This window comes from Canis lupus, chromosome X, assembly GCF_048164855.1.
Source record: "Canis lupus baileyi chromosome X, mCanLup2.hap1, whole genome shotgun sequence".
In the NCBI taxonomy this organism is placed as follows: domain Eukaryota; kingdom Metazoa; phylum Chordata; class Mammalia; order Carnivora; family Canidae; genus Canis; species Canis lupus.
The window spans coordinates 67,592,697-67,612,925 of NC_132876.1; the positions used below are offsets into that span (position 1 = coordinate 67,592,697).

General features: G+C 37.3%; 1 protein-coding gene across 3 annotated transcripts in view; it reads left to right on the forward strand.

The window, feature by feature from the left end:
* Positions 1–20,229, forward strand: part of LOC140627226 (doublesex- and mab-3-related transcription factor C2-like) — a 30,749-nt gene that overhangs the window by 4,757 nt on the left and 5,763 nt on the right. Inside the window, exon 1 of one of the 3 annotated variants that reach the window (XM_072815286.1) lies at positions 17,209–20,222. The exons of the other annotated variants lie outside the window; for them this stretch is intronic. The gene's annotated coding sequence lies outside the window, so the exon portion shown is untranslated. Of the gene's footprint in view, positions 1–17,208; positions 20,223–20,229 lie in introns of those variants that run through there. 3 annotated transcript variants of the gene reach the window in all.

The window sequence follows — 20,229 nt, forward strand, 5'->3', positions numbered from 1 at the left end:
TTTTACCTCAATGTTCATCAAGGATATTAGTCTGTAGTGCTTTCTTTCCCTTGTAATGTCATTTTCTATTTTTTTTTTGTATAAAACTCATGTTGCCCTCATAAAATGAATTGGCCAGTGTTTCTCCTAGATTTTCTGGAAAAGGTCTGTAGGACTGTTAGTATTTTTTTCCTTTTAAATGTGTGATACTGTTCACCAGTGAAGCCATCTAGGACCAAAGTTTTCTTTATGAAAAAATCTTGAATTACAAATTCAATGTCCACATATTTGTGTATTTTCCAGTTTCTCTTCTGCTGCTAATTTTAGTTTCACTCCATTGTGATTGGGAAAAGAAAGTACTTAGCACGATTTCCATCTCTTCAAATTTATTAGGGCTTGTTTTGTGGACTATCATACGGTTGATCCTGGAGAATGTTCCAGGTGCACTAGAGAAAAATGTGTATTTTTTTTGTTTGGGGGTGGAGTGCTCTGTATGTTTGTTAGATACCATTGCTCTGTAGGGTTGTTCAAATCCTGTATTTCCTCGTTGATCTTCTGTGTGGTAGTTCTATTCATCACTAAGTGTGAGTCCTGAAGTCTCCTCCTATCATTGTAGAGCTGACCATGTCTTCCTTCAATTCTGCTAATGTTTTCCTCATATATTTTGGAGTTCTGATATTTGGTGCAAATATGTTTATAATTATCATATATTCCTGGTTCATCGACCCCTCTATCATTATATAATGACCTTCATTGTCTCTTTTGACAGTATTTTTTCTTAAATCCTACTTTGTGTGATATTAGTATCACCACTCCAGCTCTTTTGTTTTTGTTTTTAGTTACTATTTTAGGGGAGAATCTTCTCCCATCTTTTCACTTTCAGCTTCTGTGTGTCCTTAGATCTTAAGTGAGTTTGTAGTAGATAGCATATAGTTGGATCATTTTTTTAAGAAAACTATTCTGCCAATCTGTGTCTCTTAATTGAAGAGTTTAATGCATTTGATACATTTGAAGTAATTGCTGGTAGGGAAACATTTTTTCATTTTATTATTTGTTTTCTGTATTCCTTGCAATTTGTTTGTTCCTCATTTCCTCCATTACTTTCTTCCTTATGTTTAGTTGCTTTTTGTGGTTTCACATTTAGATTCCCGTCTTGTCTTTCTGTGTGTGTACTCAGTAGACATCTTCTTTGTGGCCGCCATGGGAATTGCATCAAACATTCTACTGAAGTATGACAATATATCTTAAATTGATCCCAACTTAACTTCAATTGCCTACAAAAACTCTAGTCCTTTTACAGTTTTGCTTCTCTTTTTATATTATTGATTTCACAACTTTTATATTTATATACTGTGTACCCATTAACATGGGCTTATTATTATTTTTTATGCATTTCTCCCTCATATTCTATAGGAAACAAAAATAAAGTTGCAAATGAAAATTACAGTAACATACGTTTTTATCTGTCCATATATTTACCTTTACTGGACAACTTATAGGACAATTCACATGGCTTCAAATTACTGTCTAGAGTCCTTTAGTTTCAACTTGAGGGACTCCCTTTAACATATCTTGCATGGCAGGCCTAGTGGTAATGAACTCCATCAGCTTTTGTTTCTTTGGGAGTGCCTTAATCTCTCTGTTGTTTTTGAAGGACAGTGTTGCTGGATATAGTGCTCTTGGTTGACAGTACTTTTCTTTCAGCACTTAAATATATCATCTCACTATCTTCCGGATGTCAAGGATTCTGCTGAGAAATTTGCTAGTAGTCTTCTTAGGGGTCCCTTATACATAATGAATCACTTTTCTCTTGCTCTTTTGAGGATTCTCTCTTTGTCCTTGGCTTTTGACAGGTTGGTTACAATGTGTCTTGGGGTGGGTGTCTTTGTGTTTATCTTGCTTGAATCCTTCAGTTTCTTGGATTCGAATAAGTATGTCTTTCTTCAAATTTGGTAAGTTTTCAGCCATTATCTCTTTGAATAATCTCTCTTATTCAATGCTCCCTTACCCTTTTGGGACTCCCATAGTGCATATATTGTTTCACCTGATGAAATTCTGGAAGCCTCTTAGTCTTTCTTCACTTTGATTCTTCCTTTTTCCCTTTTGCTCCTCAGAATCAATAATTTCAAATAATCTCTTTTCAAGTCCATTGATTATTTCTTCTGCTTGTCCGAGTCTGCTGTTGAAACCCTCTAGTGAATTTATCATTTCAGGCACTGTATTTTCCATTCCTAGAGTTTTTGTTCGGCACCTTAAAAACTAATTTGTCTTTGTTGCTATTAGCCTTTCATTCCTATATCATCTTCATGATTCCCTTTAGCTCTTTGTCTCTGTTTTCCTTTAGCTCTTTGAACATATTTAAAAGAGTTCTTGTAAAGTCTTGATCTAGTAATTTTGATGCATGTGTTTCTTTAGGGACAGGTTCTGGAGATCTCTATCTAGCTATCATCTATCTACCTACCTATATATTCTATATTCTTTTTAATGGGCCTCCCCCCCCCCACCGTGTACCTTACTCTTCTTCTTTACTGTATTTTGGAACCATACGTTATTGATTTGAGGCCCTTGTTCTTTTATAATATAAGCATTTAATGCAATAAATTTTCCTGTAAGCACTGCTTTATCTGCATCCCTCAAATTTTGTTCTGCTGTGCTTTCATTTCTATTCAATTGAAAACATTTTCTAATTTCTTTTGTGATGTCTTCTTTGGCTTATGGGTTATGAAAATATTTCTTGTTTAATTTCCAAGAAATTTGGGATTTTTTTGCTATGTTTATGTTATTGGTTTATCATTTATTGCTGTCACAGTCAGAAAATCTGCTCTGTATGATTTCAGCCGCTATACATTTCTTGAGACTTGTTTTAAGACCCAACACAGAGTCTGTCTTCATGTAATATCCAACTCTGCCTCTGGTCATATCCTTTGGTATGATGTGCCTGATAATCATATACACACTCGGCTATCTGTTGATTAGTATTTGCATGATTAGTATTCTCTACACTCTCACCTATTAATTTCTAATCTATTTGCATCTTTGTATATACTATCTATAAGTTGTTGTACAAAGCATATAGTGTGGTTTTAGTTTTTTCCATCCGGCAATGTATCTTTTTCTTCAAGTGTCTAGGTCCTTTAAATCTAGTGTAATTATCAATACATTTTGTTTGAAACCACAAACTTGATAGTAGTTTACTATTTGTCACATTTGTTCTCTGTTCTTTGTTCCTCTCATTTGTTACCTATCACTATTTATTTTACTCTCATGGTTACTCTTGGGGTTACAATATGCACCTTTAGCTTATCATACTCTACCTTCAAATAAGAGACACCATTTCACATACAGTGACATTTGCTCCTCTGGCATTTTGCTGGCATCCTCTGCATATATTTTACTTCTACATATGTGGTAAACACCATTGCCCTTTCATATTAATTGGTTATAAGTAGCCAATTATCTTCAATCATTTTTTAAATGAGAAAATGATATCTTTTATATATCTGTACATGTGTTTTATTCATTCATTCCTTTTGGCCAATCCAAGTTTCTGTGTGGTATCATTTTACTTATGACTGCAGAATTCCCTTTAACTAACCTTTCTTTTAGTAAAGATGTGCTTGTGATGATCCAATCCATGTTATTTTGCTTTAAATAGCTTCAATTCCCCATTTTTTAGAACAGTTTGTCAAGATTCAACTAACTCATTTAAATTCTACAATTCAACTTATTTGAGCAAATCCAAGAGTTGTGCAGCCATCACTATAATAAACTTAGAATATCTTCACATGTTAAATACTCTATGTCCGTTACCTGCCACTTCCCCTTTATTCCACAACTGCATCGCCTGAGCTTTAAGCAATGATTAATCTACTTTCCGAATTTGCAGATGTGCCTCTTCTGGACATTTCATATAAATGAAATCATAATGTGTGTGGTCTTTTGTGACTATCTTTTTTTTTTTTTTACATAGAATAATGTTTTCAAGTTTCATCGATGTTGTATCATGTATCAGTGTTTCATTCCTTTTTAAAATTTTTTATTTATGCATTTATTTTAACTGAAGTATAGTTGACATATAGTATTATATTCATCTCAGGTGTACAACATAGTGATGGGACAATTACATACATTACAAAATGCTCACTCCAATAAATGTGATTATCATCTGTCACTATACAAAGTTATAATGATATTATTGACTATATTTTCTACACTGTACTTTTCATCCCCATTTAGTTCATCACTGGAAGTTTGTGCCTCTTCATCCCCAAAGTAGTTGACTGCTCTGCTTACCACCCCCAACCTTCTACCCTCTGGCTACCACCAAGTTCGTTCTCTATGTTTATGAGTCTGCTTCTATCTTATTTCTGCTGTTGTTCGTTCATTTGTTTGCTTTGCTTTGTAGGTTGCACATATAAGTGAAATCATATGGTATTGGTCTTTTACTGTCTGGCTTATTTCACTTAGTACAATACCCTCTAGGGCCCTTCATGTTGTCACGAATGGCAAGAGTTCATTGCTTTTTTTAATGACCAAATAAAGTTTCATTGTGTATATATACCACATCTTCTTTATCCCTTTGTCTATTAACATATACTTCCATATTGTGGCTATTGTAAACGAAGCTATGATGAACACGGGCGTGCATAAATCCTCTCAAATTAGTGGTTTTGTTCTCTTTGAGTAAATATCGAGAAGTGGAATTACTGGATTGTGTGATCTTTAATTTTCTGAGGAATTTGCATACTGTTTTCCAGAGTGAAAACTCAGAAATTTCCAACTTACATTCCCACCAACAGTACACAAGGGTTCCCTTTTCTCCGCGTCCTCACCAACACTTGTTATTTCTTCCCGTTTTATACTAGCCATTGTGACTGGTGTGAGGCCGTATCTCCTTCTGGTTTTGATATGCATGTCCCTAATGATTAGTTATATTGAGCATCGTTTCATGTGTCTGTTGGTCATCTGTATACCTCCATTGGAAAAATGTCTATTTAGGTCCTCTGTTAATTTTTATTTTTTATTTTTTTGTTTTTTTTTTGTTTTTTTTTTTTCTCTGTTAATTTTTAAATCAGTTTATTTGTTTTTTTTTTCTTACTTTGTTTCTTTGCTTGTTTTTGGTATTGAGTTTTCTGAGTTCTTTATATATTTTGGATACTAAGCCCTTATTGGATATGTCATTTGTGAATATCTTCTCCCATTTAGTAGGCTGCCTCTTTGTTTTGTTGATGGTTACTTTCACTGTGCCAGACCTTTTTAGTTTGATATAGTCCCACTTGTTTATTTTTGCTTTTGCTTTCCTTGCCTAGAGAGACATATCCAGAAAAATATTGCTAAAGCCCATGTCTATGAGTTTACTACCCAAGTTTTCTTTTAGAAGTTTTATGGTTTCAAGGCATGCATTTAGGTCTATAATCCATTTTAAGTTTGTTTTTGTGTATGGTGTAAGAAAGTGGTCCAATTTCCTTCTTTTGCACTGTCCAGTTTTTTGTAGCTGTCCAGTTTTCCCAAAGACTCCTTTTTGGAGAGATTGCTTTTATTTTATTTTATTTTTTGAAGAGACTGCCTTTGCCCATTGTATGTTCCTGCCTCCCTTGTCATGGAGTAATTGACCACATATATGTGGGTTTATTTCTGGGCTCTCTATTCTGTTCCATTGATCTGTGTGTCTATTTCTGTGCTGGTACCATATTGTTTTGACGACCTATAGCTTTGCAGTATAGTTAGAAATCTGGGATTCTGATACCTCAGGCTTTCGTCTTCTTTCTCAAGATTGCTCTGACTATCCAAGGTCCTTGGTGGCTCCATACAAATTTTAGGATCCTTTGCTCTAGTTCTGTGAAAAATACTGCTGGTATTTTGATAGGGATTGCATTGAATCTGTAGATTGCTCTATGTAGTGTGAACATGTAGACAATATTAATTCTTCCATTCCGAGAGCATGGTACATCTTTCCATTTATATATGTCATCTTCAGTTTCTTCCTACTCTACCAGCTTCCTGAGTGTTTTCCAGTACTATGTTTCTATAGCCAAATAACATTTCATTGTGTGGATAGATCACATTTTATGTATCCATTCATCAGTTGATGGCCATTTGTTTTGTTTCCACTTTGGGGGCATTATAATAAAAAATAATACTGCTGTGGACATTGGTATGCAAGTTTTTATGTGGATATATATTTTAATTTTTCTTGGGTTTATACCAAGGACTGGAATTGCTTGGTTATATGATAAGCCTGTGTTTAATATTTGAGAGAATGGCAGACAGTTTTCCAAAGCATATGCACCATTTTACATCCCAATCAATAATGCTTGAGGATTCAAATTTTTCCACATCATCAACAACAATCATTTTTATGATTTCATGCCTTTTTGTTTTTAGCTATTCTAGTGGGCATAAGTAAAATAGATTCTCATTGTGGTTTTTATTTGCATTTCCCTAAGGATGAATGGCATCAAGTTACTTTTCAAGTGCTTCTTGGCCATTTCCCTAATCTTTTTGGGGAAACCGACTATTCACATAATTTCCCCGTTTCTCAAGGAGTTTATATATTTTATCATTGGTTTGTAAAACTAATTTATATCATCTTGGTACAGGTCCCTTATGCTTATATGATTTCCAAATACTTTTCCCCTTCTGCAAGTTCTCTTTTCACTTTCTTGATGGTATTATTTGCAGCAAATAAAGTTTTTAAAAATCTGATGAAGCCCAGCATATCTTTTCATTTTGTTCATTGGCCTTTTGGTGGTATATCTAAGAAAACACTGCCTAAACCAATGTCATGACAATTACTGCTATGCTTTCTTCTAGGAGTTCTATACTTTTAGCTCATACATTTAGATCTGTGATCCATTTTGAATAAATTTTTGTATATGGAGTGAAATAAGGATTGGGTCCAATTTCATTCTTTTGTATGTGGATATCCAGTTGTCCCAGTAACATTTGTTGAAAACATTCCTTTTTACCCCATACAATTACCTTGCCACCTGTTTGAAAATCAATAGACTGTAAGTGTGAAAGTTTTTTTGATGGATTTGCAATTTGATTCCATTAATCTATACAAATATCCTTACACTAAGCCCACACTGTCTTGATTGCTGGAACCTCCTAGTAAGATTTGAAATTGGGAAGTTCGAGGCCTCCAACTTTAATCTTCTTTTTAAAGATTGCCTTGGCTATCCTGGAATACTTGAATTACCATGAGGGTTTTGAGATCAGCTTATTTTTGTAAAGAAGTCAGCTGGGGTTTTGTTGGAAATCACGATGTATCTATAGATGTGTTTGGGGCGTATTGCCAGGTTAATAATATTTAGTTTCCCAAACAATGGGCAGGGGATGGCTTTCCTTTTCCCCCCCTCCTTTTTATAAATTGTGGTAAAATATGCATGATGTAAAATTTAACATTTAACCATTTTTTGGCATACACCTCTGTTTCATTAAGTACACTCACGTCGTTGTGCAACCATCAACATTTTCATCTCCAGAATCTTTTCATTTACCCCAAATGAAACTCTGTACCCATGAAACACTAACTCTTCGCTACCCTTCTCTCCCCCACAATCCCTGGCAGCCACCATTCTGCTTTCTATCTGTATGATGTTCTGCCAATAGCTCCTTTGCCGTTTACTGTTCGTTTCATTTACATGTAATGTAATTAATGATAAGGTAGGATTTATTTCTGCCGTTGTCATTTTTTCCTCAAGTTTTTATGTTTTTCTCTCACATCGTAGAGGTGCCATTTTGTGTGAAAAATATTTTCTCTCCTACCCTTTTTATTCCCTTATTGTTACTAGAGTTTTGAATTATTTTCTTAGTGGTTGCCTCACAGATTACAATTAAGATTTTAATCTTAAAGAATTTAACTCAGATTAATACCAGCTTAATTTCAATATTATGTAAAAACTTTGATCTTGTATAGCTCTGGACCCTCCAGCTCCTTTGTAGTGTTATTGTCATAAAAATTACACCTTTATGCCTTTTAAGCCTATCCAGATAGTTCTATAATTATTGCTTTGTGCACTTGTATTTGATGCTCTTTATTTCTTCATGTAGATTGGAGTCACTCTCTGGTGTCTTTGGGGGGCTTCCTCTTAATATTTCTTGTAAGGCAGGCCTGCCAGTGATAAATTCACTCAGTTTTTCCTTATCTGAGAATGGGTTTATTTCACCTTCATCTTTGAAGGATAGTCTTGCTGGATAGAGAATTCTTGGCTGAGTCTTTCTTTCGGTGCTTTGAATATGACTTCCCACTACCTTCTGTTCCTCATGGTTTCTGGTGAGAAGTCAGCTGTTAATCTTACTAGGGAATCCCTTGTATGTGATGAGCTGCTTTTGTATCTCTGCTTTCAACCTTCTCTCACTGTCTTTGGTTTCCAGGAGTTTGACTAAGCTGTTTCTAGGTGCAGATCTCCTTGAGTCTGTCCTCCATGGAGTTTCAGATCTTTTGGTTTCTCTGGATTAATAATTGTAATAAGATTTGGGAAATATTTGGCCAGCCATTGTTTTTCTAATATTCTTTCTTCCCCTTCCTCTCCTCTCCTCTCCTCTCCTCTCCTCTCCTCTCCTCTCCTCCAGGAACTCTCATTATGCATAAGCTGGTGTGCTTAATCATGTCCTACAAGGTCTCTGAGGCCGTGTTCATCTTTCTTCATTATCTTTTCTTTCTTTTCCTCAGACTGTACTGCCCCAGTTGGCTTTAACTTCCAAGTTTCGTGATTCTTTTTAATCTCAATTGCAATTTCTGTTGAACTGTCTAGTGAATTTTTCGTTGTAATTATTGTACTTTTCAACTCCAGAATTTCTGTTTGATATTTTTAAAGCGATTTCTATCTCTTTGCTGACGTGTCTATTTAATGAATCATCAGTCTCACACTTTCCATTAATTCATAAGACATGGTTTCCATTAGATGTTGAACATATTTACAACAGTTGATTTAAAGTCTCTGTCCAGTAAGTCCAATGTCTGGGTATCCCTGCGTATGCTCCATACTTCTCTGTTTCTTTGCATGCCAGATAGGATTTGGTCAAAAGCTGGACATCTATTCTAAGTAATAGAACGTGGCAACTCTAGAATTCAGATTCTGCCCCCTTTCCAGGTTTTATTGTTGCTGTTCGTTTTTGGTATCCTTGTTGTCATTGGTCTGCTTAGTGACTTTTCTGAACTACTTCTGTAAAGTCCATATCCTCTGTTGCATGTGGCCACTGAATTCACTGCTTGGCTAGCTTAGTGGTTATCTTGTGGAGGCCGAGAAAATTAAGGCCATTCCACCTCAAGTTTAGCATTAGCACAAGTACAGCCATCCCAGGCCCCTGTGAATAAGAGCTGAACTTTACAGGAAAAACTGCAGAATGTCCTTGACAGGGAATCCCATATCAGAAAGATTACAGAGCTCAAAACACCCTGGACAGAGACAGAAAATCCTGTGTTGGAAGGAAAACAGATCTTAAGAAACTCCCCCACCCTTTCCCCCATATCAGAATGAAAAAAATTCCTCCACCCCTTCTGAAAATACCCTAGACCAGCCCATAAAAACCCAGCTGTAACCCACCGTGGGGTCCAAGCCCCTGCACTGCTGTGTGGAGTATACTTGGACCCAAGCTCCAGCTTGTAAATAAACCCTCATGCGTTTGCATTGGTGTCAGCTCCTTGGTGGTTTCTCGGATACATAATCTTGGGCACAACAATCTAATGATTGGGCAGAGGTGCCTTTAAATGATTGTAGCTGCTAAGATGCTCAGTTGTTGACATGGAGCCCTGTGTGTATGTTGGGCATGCCTTCAACACTCAGCCAGGCAGTTGTCTACTCTGTGTCAGCCTTCATTCCGGCTTTCTCAGAGCCTCAAAATAAAGCAGAGTTGAGAGCATGGGGCCTTTTGGGGTCTCTCCAGAGCATACTGTAGTCTTGGGAATGGTTCCGGCCTTCCAGATTCATAGGGATAATGTCATAGCTTTTTAAAGTCCCTACAGACATCTTATTCCTCAGTTTCTCCTTTGAAGGTTTAGGTTCACTTATTGTTCACCGCAAGTGTTACCTACTGCCTGAGGCGGTTGCAATGTTAAACAATTGCTCCTAAATGTTTTGACAAATGCCCCCAGGGAATGGGCACTTCAAATGGGCAAGCTCTGAGTCAGTCCAAATACAGACAGCCGTGTGAGTGGGGTCATCCAGGAAACAACCAGACAGATCAAATGATGACAGTTGTCTGGGAATGAAACTTTGCAGGAGGCCCATCTCCTTTCTGTTCCCTCTGGCAGCTGCCAAGCTGCTGGCTTTTACTGCAATTGTAGACTGTCCAGAGTCAAGGCTATCACAGGGTTGCAGAGAGGGGCATGGGAATATGACCGGTTAAAATGCCACCAAAAACTCACTCTTCCTACTGAGATTCATCTGTCTCTCTAGAATAAACATACTGAGGTTGTTGCATGCTTTTGGTGAATTTCCAGAGTTCTGAAAACATTGATTCTGAAATTTTCTGCCAGTTTTTTTCATGGATTTTAGGGAAGACAGAATTTTCAGAGGTTCTTCCTCTGCCGGCTTTGGCCGGCTTCCAGTACAACCTTTCACTGTGCTTGTCTATCATGGTGTTTGTTGCTGTGCTTTGCACTTACATGTCTCTCGACAAATGACTTTTGTTGGTCACTGACCACGTGAAAGGGACCACAATAGGAGCTGTGGGAGCAAAGATATATAAGGTACTATCTTTGATCTCAAAGGTGTCACTCTTGAAAATAAATGAATTTAACTGGAATATTTAAAGCGTAATGATTGCCAAGTCTGCATCTGGTCATCAAATTGTATCTTTTTTTTAAAAAAAAGATTTTATTTATTGATTTATTGATTTAGAGACAGACCATGTGAGCACACAGGGGGAGGGGCAGTAGGAGAGGAAGAGAAGCAGACTTCCTGCTGACCATGAAGCCTGAGGCAGGACTCAATCCCATGGCCCTGAGATCATGACCTGAGCCAAAATCAAGAGCGGGATGCTTAACTGACTGAGCCACTCAGGCACCCCAGTCACCAAATTAAATCTTAATTCAGTTCAGTGGCAGTTAGTTTTGGCCTCCATGTCTTAAATATAACCAGGTCTTCACGAGGATATTTGGCAGCAAGCCTGGACTAATATCTCTGGTCACAACTAATTTCACCCCTAATCCCTTCAGGAAGCTGAGAGCCTCAAGTGAATAAGAGGGCAGATGAAGAACTGCAGAGATCTCCCATATGAAGAGTTAGAAAGAGAGATCCATTTGAACAGCCAGTCTCAGTTTTCATAATTCCATAGCACCAAGTTAGTACTTTACACTGAAATGGTTTATTTTTATATTGATGCAGCCCACCGCCCTGCTGGTTATTGATAGACTTCTGAGCAAAACATAGAAGAGACCCAAAAGACTACTCTTCACACCACAGAATGGAAATATAGCTCCATCTTTCTCCTTTTGAATCAATCTCTGCATACTCAACAAATATCACTTGGCCGTTGACCCAAGAGTCCCACAGTAGCCTTTATAAAATCTGAGTTTACATATAATGTCTATTTATGTGAAACCCTTTGAACTGCAAGAGATGCCTGCTAACATACAACCTGTTTGTTCAGGGCCTGATTACTCAAGGAACTCTGGAACCTTGGATAAATATGTCTGTAAAGTTGTCAAGGAGCCCACAAGTGACAATTAAGATAGATGATTTTTAATTTGAAACTTGGTTCTACCACTTCTTAGTTGGGCAAATTACTTAGTTTCTCCTAGTCTCAGATTTCCAGTTTTCAAAACTTGGAATAATCACGGGGGTGAGTACTAAATGTGACAATGTTTATAGAACATTTAGCACACTACCTGGCAAATAGCGAATGCCCCCAAAATATTAGCTCTAATTACTATTGACAAACCTCCAAAATGCCACAAACCCGCAAAATCTATTACGGTGACCCAAATTAAGAGATTCAGAATTCATTTGCCTCATTTGGCCAACAATGAGTTCCTCCCTCCGTGTGCTTGCACAGATGGACAGTGGCCAGGAGAAGAGCCCCCTGTTATGCTTCGTGATGTTGGGTGACAACAAAATCAACTTGCCGAAAATGAATGCATTTACCAAGTGACAAATTTGACACATCTACTGAATTTCTCATTTGTCATTTTAACAGCTTTTATAGGAAAGCTCATATTTGGTTATTGAAGCTGAAGTATGTTTCTGAATATTAACTTCAATGAAGTAGATATACCTTAGAAATTGGGGGAAATTTTTTTTAAAATAAAAATAAAAGAAATTGGGGAAAACATCCAAAGTTACAGACTGAGAAATTGCCCCTCAAAACTATTATTTCTTTTTTTTTTCCAAACTATTATTTCAACCTAAAATCTGGGTTTTACTTATGATAGAATTGTTTTAATTATTCCTGATTTATCCGGGAATCTTTTGAATATAAATTTCTGTTTCTTCAAAGCACATGCATTTGGGGGCATACTTTTCAAATAGTGTATTAAATAGATGTGCTTATTTCTTCCAATTAGAGTTTCTAGTCAAGGACAAATATATTGAATTCAAAATCTGTATTTAATTTTAATTTAAAATTCAATTATTTTAAGTTGGATTAAAATTGAATTTAAATTTAATTTTAAATTCAAACACATGCTAAAAATCAGGACTTATAATTAAATTCATACAGAGACTTCTGAAGCTTCTGGGAAGATAGAGTAGAAGTACATTTCCCTATTCTTCCCACTAACTACAACCTAAAACTCTAGGCACCATATATAAAATAAACACAGGACTCTGCAAAGTGGAGAGGAGTAGGCAGAACAACTAGGGGTCTCGGAACCAAAGGAAGGACAAAATGGTGAGTTCCCCTGGTTTTCTGTCCGTGTCATATATCCCAGACTTTGAGCTGAGGAAGCCAGCTACCCAGAAATGACAAAAGGCACAAGCAAACCAGTGATGATGACAACCATGACAATGAAAACAAGGACAACAACAACAACAACAACAACAACAACAACAAAAACAAAACAGCTGCAACAAAAGGCTGCCGTCTCTAGCACAAGGGTCAAAAAAGTGACAGCTTAGCAAGACAGGAGGAAAACCCTTTGACAATAACTGTTCCACTTCAGCCAACTACCACAGAACAACCCATGGACTCGCCCCCACGCAAGCCAGCAAAGGTCTAATGGGAAGCCTAGAATTCCACATTTGACTGGAAGAAACAGGAGCCATTCTGCCCCTCCTATGTTAGTGGAAATCAATCACGTGGAAGTTCGGGAGGTATAATTAAATTATACCTCCACCAGGCAGTAAGGAGGAGATCTGCCCTATCTCTGCTGAAATGATTTTAGGACTTTTAATGGCACTCATTGGTAAGGAGGCCACCCAATCTATGGACTAAAGGGAAAATGTTCCAGCACATCAAGAAATGAATCGAACTGAATGGAAATGCTTATAAAACATACCAAAATTTGTGGGATGAAGCTAAAGCATTGCTGAAAGGCAAACTCATATCTTTAAGGGCTTCCGTTAAGTAAAAGGAAACCATCAAATCAATAGTCTAAGTTCTCAGCTTCAGGAAACTAGAAGAAGACGAAGAGCAAAATAAACCCTAAGTGAGCAGAAGGAAGGCAACATTAAAGATAAAGCCCAATAATCAATGAAATATAAAACAGAAGACAATAGAGAAAATCAGTGAAACAAAAATCTGGTTCCTTGAAAAGATCCATAAAACTTAGAAACCTCTAGTGAGACCGACAAAATTAACTTACAATGATTCACTACATTTGCACATATTTACTGAAGGACATTAATAGCCCTATCCACGATAGTCGACATAGGATCTACTTTAGAAACCTAACTACCCATGCTCTCATTATGTATCACACAGTGGAAAGAAGAGTAAGGGAAATATTGGACTCTTGGTTTATTTTTATTTTATTTTTCAAAAGATTTTATTTATTTATTCATGAGAGACACAGAGAGAGGCAGAGACACAGGCAGAGGGAGAAGCAGGCTCCATGCAGGGAGCCCAATGCAGGACACGATCCTGGGACCCCAGGATCATGCCCTGAGCCAAAGGCAGATGCTCAACCTCTGAGCCACACAGGCATCCCTGGACTCTTGGTTTAAAACAACAATGAAATTCGATTTTCAGCATAACAGCTAGATTGTTGTCCTTCATGACACAAACTATTTTTTGTAATACCTCCTGTAATTAGCTCAAATTCTTTTGTAAGTGATAGAATAGATTCCACAGTATCTGTTTATCTGTGCCACGAGTTCAATTTTTTTTTTTAAGCTACGAATCATGGCTTTGCAAATTGGAAAGTCCTTGGAGACAAAATGTACCTAAAGTATCAATTGGTCAAGGTCTCATGTCTCACAACTTGTGTAATGATAAAAATAAGGTATTTGAAACTTCTTTCAGATTTGGAATCAATTCCTCTTTCACATTGTTGGTAAGGTCTGGTATTATATATAGACATAGTTGAAGATCTTCTGCGTTTTGTAAAATATAATATATGGTGTCACTGTTTTCTAACATACGTTCTGTGACTGAAATAATGTTTTTTTATTTATGTTTCTTGGCATGTGTCCATCTAAAATGTTTGCATGCGTGTGCACACGTGTGCATGTGCACACACGCACATGTGCATGCACAAAAGGTCTAAGCCATTTTATAGTGATTAAATTTATAACCCAGGTCATCTTAACAATTTTTTTTAAATAGACTTTATTTTTCAGAGCAATTTTAGGTTCAATTTCTGCAAAACTGAGCAGAAAGTACAGAGAGTTCTCATATACCCTCCGACCCTACACATGCATAGCCTCCCCAGCTGTCTACATCCCCCACCAGAGTGGTACATTTGTCACAATTGATGAACCTACATTGATACATCATTATTACTCCAAATTCATAGTTTACGTTAGAGGTCACTCTTGATGTTGTACATTTGATGGGTTTGGATGAATATATAATGACATGTATCCACCAGTGTAGTGTCATACAAAATACTTTCACTGCTCTAAAAATACTCAATGCCCTGCCTATCCATCCCCTCCTTTCCCCCCGAACCCTGGGCAACCACTGATCTTTTTACTGTCCCCATAGTTTCTTCTTTTCCAGAATGTCGTGTAGTTGGAATCACAGTATATAGCATTTTCCCAACTGGCTTTTTTTTTTTCACTTAGTAATACAGGTTAAGCTTCTTCCATGTTTTTTCACAACCTGATATTTCTTTTCTTTTTAGTGCTGAATAATATTTCATTGTATGAAAATGATACCACAGTTTATCCATTCATCTACTTAAGGACATCTTAATTGCTTCCAAATGTTGGAAAATGTGAATTAAGCTGAAACTAACATCCACGTGTAGGTTTTTGTGTCGACATAAGTTTTTATCACATTTGAGAATACACCAAAAACATAACTGCTGGGTCACATGGTAGGTTTTGTAAGAAACTGCCAAACTGTCTTCCAAAGTGGCTGTAGCATTTTTCATCCCCACCATCAATAGGTGAGAGTTCCTGTTGCTTCACATCCTACAGTGTTTGGTTTTATCAGTGCTTTGGATGTTGGCCATTCCAATAGATTTATGGTAATATTGCATACTGTGTCTGTCTGTTACAGCCTGGGTAATTGAATGCGATCTAGTTTCCATTTCACTAATTTACTACTCAGCTATGTCAAATCTGTCTAACATATCCAGTGAGTATTTTTATTGAGGTGAAATTCACATAACATAAAATCAGCCATCTAGAAACATACAATTCAGTGGCTTTTTGTACATTTGCAATGTTGTGCATGCCCATTTCTGTCTTGTTTCCTCAAAACATTTTCACCAACCCAACAGAAAGCCTTGTACCAGTGAACTGGTCCCTCCTCATACCCCCTCCTCCTGGGAACTATCAATATTCTTTTGATCTCTATAGCTTTAACTACTCTGGACATTGCATATAAAGAGCATCATACAATGTGTGACCTTTTGCTTATGGTTACTTACGGAGCACAATGTTTTTGAGGTTCATCCATATTGTATGTCTCAATACTTCATCCCTGTTGATGACTGAGCAATACTCTCCACAGTGTGGTGTGTATATATCATGGTCTGTTTATCCATTCTTTCATGGTCATTAGGGTTGTTTCCAGATTTGGGCTGCTCTTAGCCTGATTTTTCAGATGGGAAAACCAAGACACAGAGAGGCGAGTAACTTGTGCAAAGTCAAACATCTGGTGAAGTGGGGAGCTGAGGTTCAATTTTAAGCAGTTTGTTTTCAGAGTCCTTCTTTTTGAACATGCCCTCATTTGATGGTGAGGAGATACTGTATTCCAAGCACCATAGCGTTTCTTCTGCCTCCCCAGGCAAAGCCGATTGTTTCCTTCTCCACTTTCCCAAGGCATTGCTTATTTGAAATCAACTGTACCATGAAACTTAAAGATTCCTGGGCACTAACTTTCCATCAATGTGACCTCTAGCTTTGGCTTTATCAAACTTGAGCAAGATAAGGAAATGAAGAGGATAAACCAAGACATGTACTTTTTTTTTCTTCAAATTTTATTTATTTTTATTTTTTTAAATAAATTTATTTTTTATTGGTGTTCAATTTACCAACATACAGAATAACACCCAGTGCTCATCCCGTCAAGTGCCCCCCTCAGTGCCCGTCACCCATTCACCCCCACCCCCCGCCCTCCTCCCCTTCTACCACCCCTAGTTTGTTTCCCAGAGTTAGGAGTCTTTATGTTCTGCCAAGACATGTACTTAAAATGACCCCATTCTTTTCTCTTTTTTTCCCCATAATGACCCCGTGTGGAAAATATTATTATTTTGCAATGGAATGTCAATACTAATAACCAAAACATGCTAAAAACCAATAAAATGGATGGAAATTGAGAGAGTAATGCTCAGCATCATACTTCATCAGGGAAATGGAAATTTTAAAAAACAATTGTTAAAAACGTTGTTGCTGTTATTGTTGCTAATTTCAGGCACTAGATTTTGTCATTATGTTTGGACTGTTAGAGAACTTCTTACCAAATTCATCTTAAATTTGTTTACATTTCTCTTGATATTGTCCACTTTGTTCTCTTTATATTTCTTTGAGCACAACAAATGAATAACTTTTCATCATTCTCTGCTGTTGCAAACACAACAGCAGCAACAGCAACAAGGTGGGGGGCTGGGGGCTGGGATGCTCATCTTTACAGCAAAATGTCTGTCAATGAAAAAGTAGAAAGGAATGATATCAATAGAAAGTCATCATTTTCCAACACCAAGGTAAGAATCAAATCAGACTAGAGCCAGCAACAAAAACTAAGGCCAAGAGGTGAAATTCTGTGGGGAGGAAACAGAATTCCCACACGGTATCAAAATGTCATGCTACGGACTGCTTGTAAGTCACAGAGGGACAAAGGTATCTTTACAATGGACGGAGCTGCCCAACAATACCATAAATAAGTGATCAAACTGAGTAGTGCCAATAGCAGCACTGACAGCTAGACAAACTGACCTTGGGAGCTTCCGGATGTGATGTAATGTAACTAGCCATCACCTATTTAGTATCCTTGCCAAAAATGTTAAACCAAAATCATCTAAATGAGAGGAGAATATCAGGCAAGGCCATATTGCGGACACGTTGGAAGCAAACAGGCCTAGGCTCTTGGAAAATGTCATTGACATGGAAGATTTAAGTTGAGGGACTGTTTGGGACTAGAAGATACTAAAGAGACATGACAACTGAATGCAATGCATGATACTTGATTGAACTGTTGACCCTCAAAAGGACATCATTGGGACAAGTGCGGGAAATTTGAATATGGAGTGTGTATGGACTTAATAATGTTACCATGCCACTGTTAAATTTCTTCAACGTGACAATAATAATATGGTTAGACAAGGGTGTTTGGAACCTGGGTGGTTAGGCAAAAAGAAGAAAAAGGGAGAGATAAAGCAATAGGATAATATGGAATCTAGGTAAAAGAATGTTCACTCTTCCACTTTGTGCGCTTTGAATCTCTTTTCAAATGGATAGTTGAGGAAAATGAATCTCTCATATTTTAGAGTTACATGATGAAGTGTTCCACAATAAAAATAAGATGGCTTATGGTATCTCCTTGAAAATTATCTGGAGGAGACTGAGGGGAGAAGATATATATGAAATGAAATTGGCTATGAGTTGTTAATCGTTGCAGCCCAGTGATGGATACTTGGAGGCGCCCTCACTATTCTCTCTTGTACAGTGTGCTCAAAGGGTGGCTCCCCCTCCAGCAGCATCTGCATCACCAGGGAACTTGTCAGAAAAGCAAACTCTGGGTCCCACCTCTGACTTTTTAGTCTGAGACTGTAGATGTAGAGCTCAGCAATCTGTTTTCACAAGCTCTTTGGCTTATTTGGATTCTGATGCAAGCTAATGGGCCAGGACCAACAGCACTACTGTAATGAACCTGGAGACTGTAAGTTTCTGTACAAACCCTATTTGTATACACTTGAAACTATCCACAGTACAACTTAAGAAAAAAAATGAATAAAACTGGCCCCGCAGCTGTTTACTGGTAATATTTTAATAAAGTCTCAAGACAGAGAATCCCGATGTTATACAAAAACTTCCAGAGGATAGAAAAGAGAACCTATCCCCCAACTCAGTCTATGAGACTAGAAAACCTTGATGCTGGAAGCAGCAAGGATAGTATGAGAAAGACAAACTTCAGGTTGATCTTCCTCATGAGCAGAAAACACAAAAATCCTAAGCAAAATTTTAGCAAACTGAACCCACCAGCATCTACAAAAGATGATCCACCATAACAAAGCTACATTTGTCCTAAGAGAGCAAAGCTGGATTCACATTAAGAACAACAACGACAACAACAACAACAAAAAACAACTATAGATGGAAGGGGGCAAGAGAGAGATTTATGTGTTGCCAACATATTCTGTTGCTTGCTCTAGGTGCTAACTGAATGTGTATGTTTAATTTTTGAAAACTCATTAAGATACATGCTTATGATTTTTGTCATTTTGTGATTAGAAGTTTCATTAAAGATTTTGAAAAAAAGCATCTACAAATAACAGCCACTGTATTAACAGACTAGACAAATAGACCCTTGATCATTTCAATAGAGACAAAAATGTAAAATTCAATATCTAGTCATGATTTTTGAAACAAACTCGTTAAGCTGGAAATATAAGGGAAGCTCCTTAATTGTATAAAGGGAAAGAAAAAAGAAAAGAGAAAGAAAGGAAGGAAGGAGAAAGGAAAGAGAGAAAGGAAGAAGAAAGGAGAAGAAAGAAAGGAGAGAGGAAGGGAGGGAGAAAAAAAAAACAGTGAAACAGCAAACATATTTTATTATGGAAATGTTGGCAGCATTCTATTTAATACGAGGGAAAACTCAGGTCCAATTTCGTCATGTCTCTTCAGCCTTGTGTGGAGGCCCGAGCTAGCCGGTAGAGGCTTGAGAAACCTGTACATTGATTACTGTGCTTCTGTAACTCACAGATTCGTGAAAAACAGCAGAATGTCTAAAGACAAATTATTAGATATCGCAGAGTATTTAGCAGGGTGGCTGACTTTAAGGTCGATATAGTTTTTAAACAGTCAAATGGATTCCTATAAGTTAGATACAATCAGAAAATGCCATTTTAAACAGGTATCAAGTACAAGAGCAACAACACTCTAGAATATCTTGGGATAAATGCAAGAAAGGATGTACAAGATCTGAATGTACAAAAGATAAAACTAAACACTAAACTGAAAGGTTAAAACGTTAAGGAAAACCTACCTAACTGGAGAGACATGCCATGTTGGTGACTAGGAGGGCTGGGTGTCCTGAAGATAGTCAATTGTCCCCTAGCTCATCCACAGATTTAAAGAAAATGCAACCCCAAACCGTTACAAATGAGCTTTCAAGGAACGTGGCATGCTGATTCTGACGTTTATACTGGAAGGGAAGAATAAGGAAGATATGCTTGAAGATTACGAATAAGATGTGGGGACTTGCCCAACCATAGATCAGGATGTCATATCAAGAGGTAAAAACTAAGATGGTGTAGTACTGGCACAGTTATAGACAAATTTATCTGTGGAACAGAAGAGGGAGCTCAGACACGGAGACACGCAAAGATGGAACAAAATGACTCAGGCACCGCCAAATGTACCCTGGGGGTACAGAATCCCCCCACACCACCCGGGACCCCGCCGCCCATTGACAATCCCTGACAGGGGAGTATGGATGAATCTTAAAAACACACGGTGAATTTTGTAAAGGTAAGTT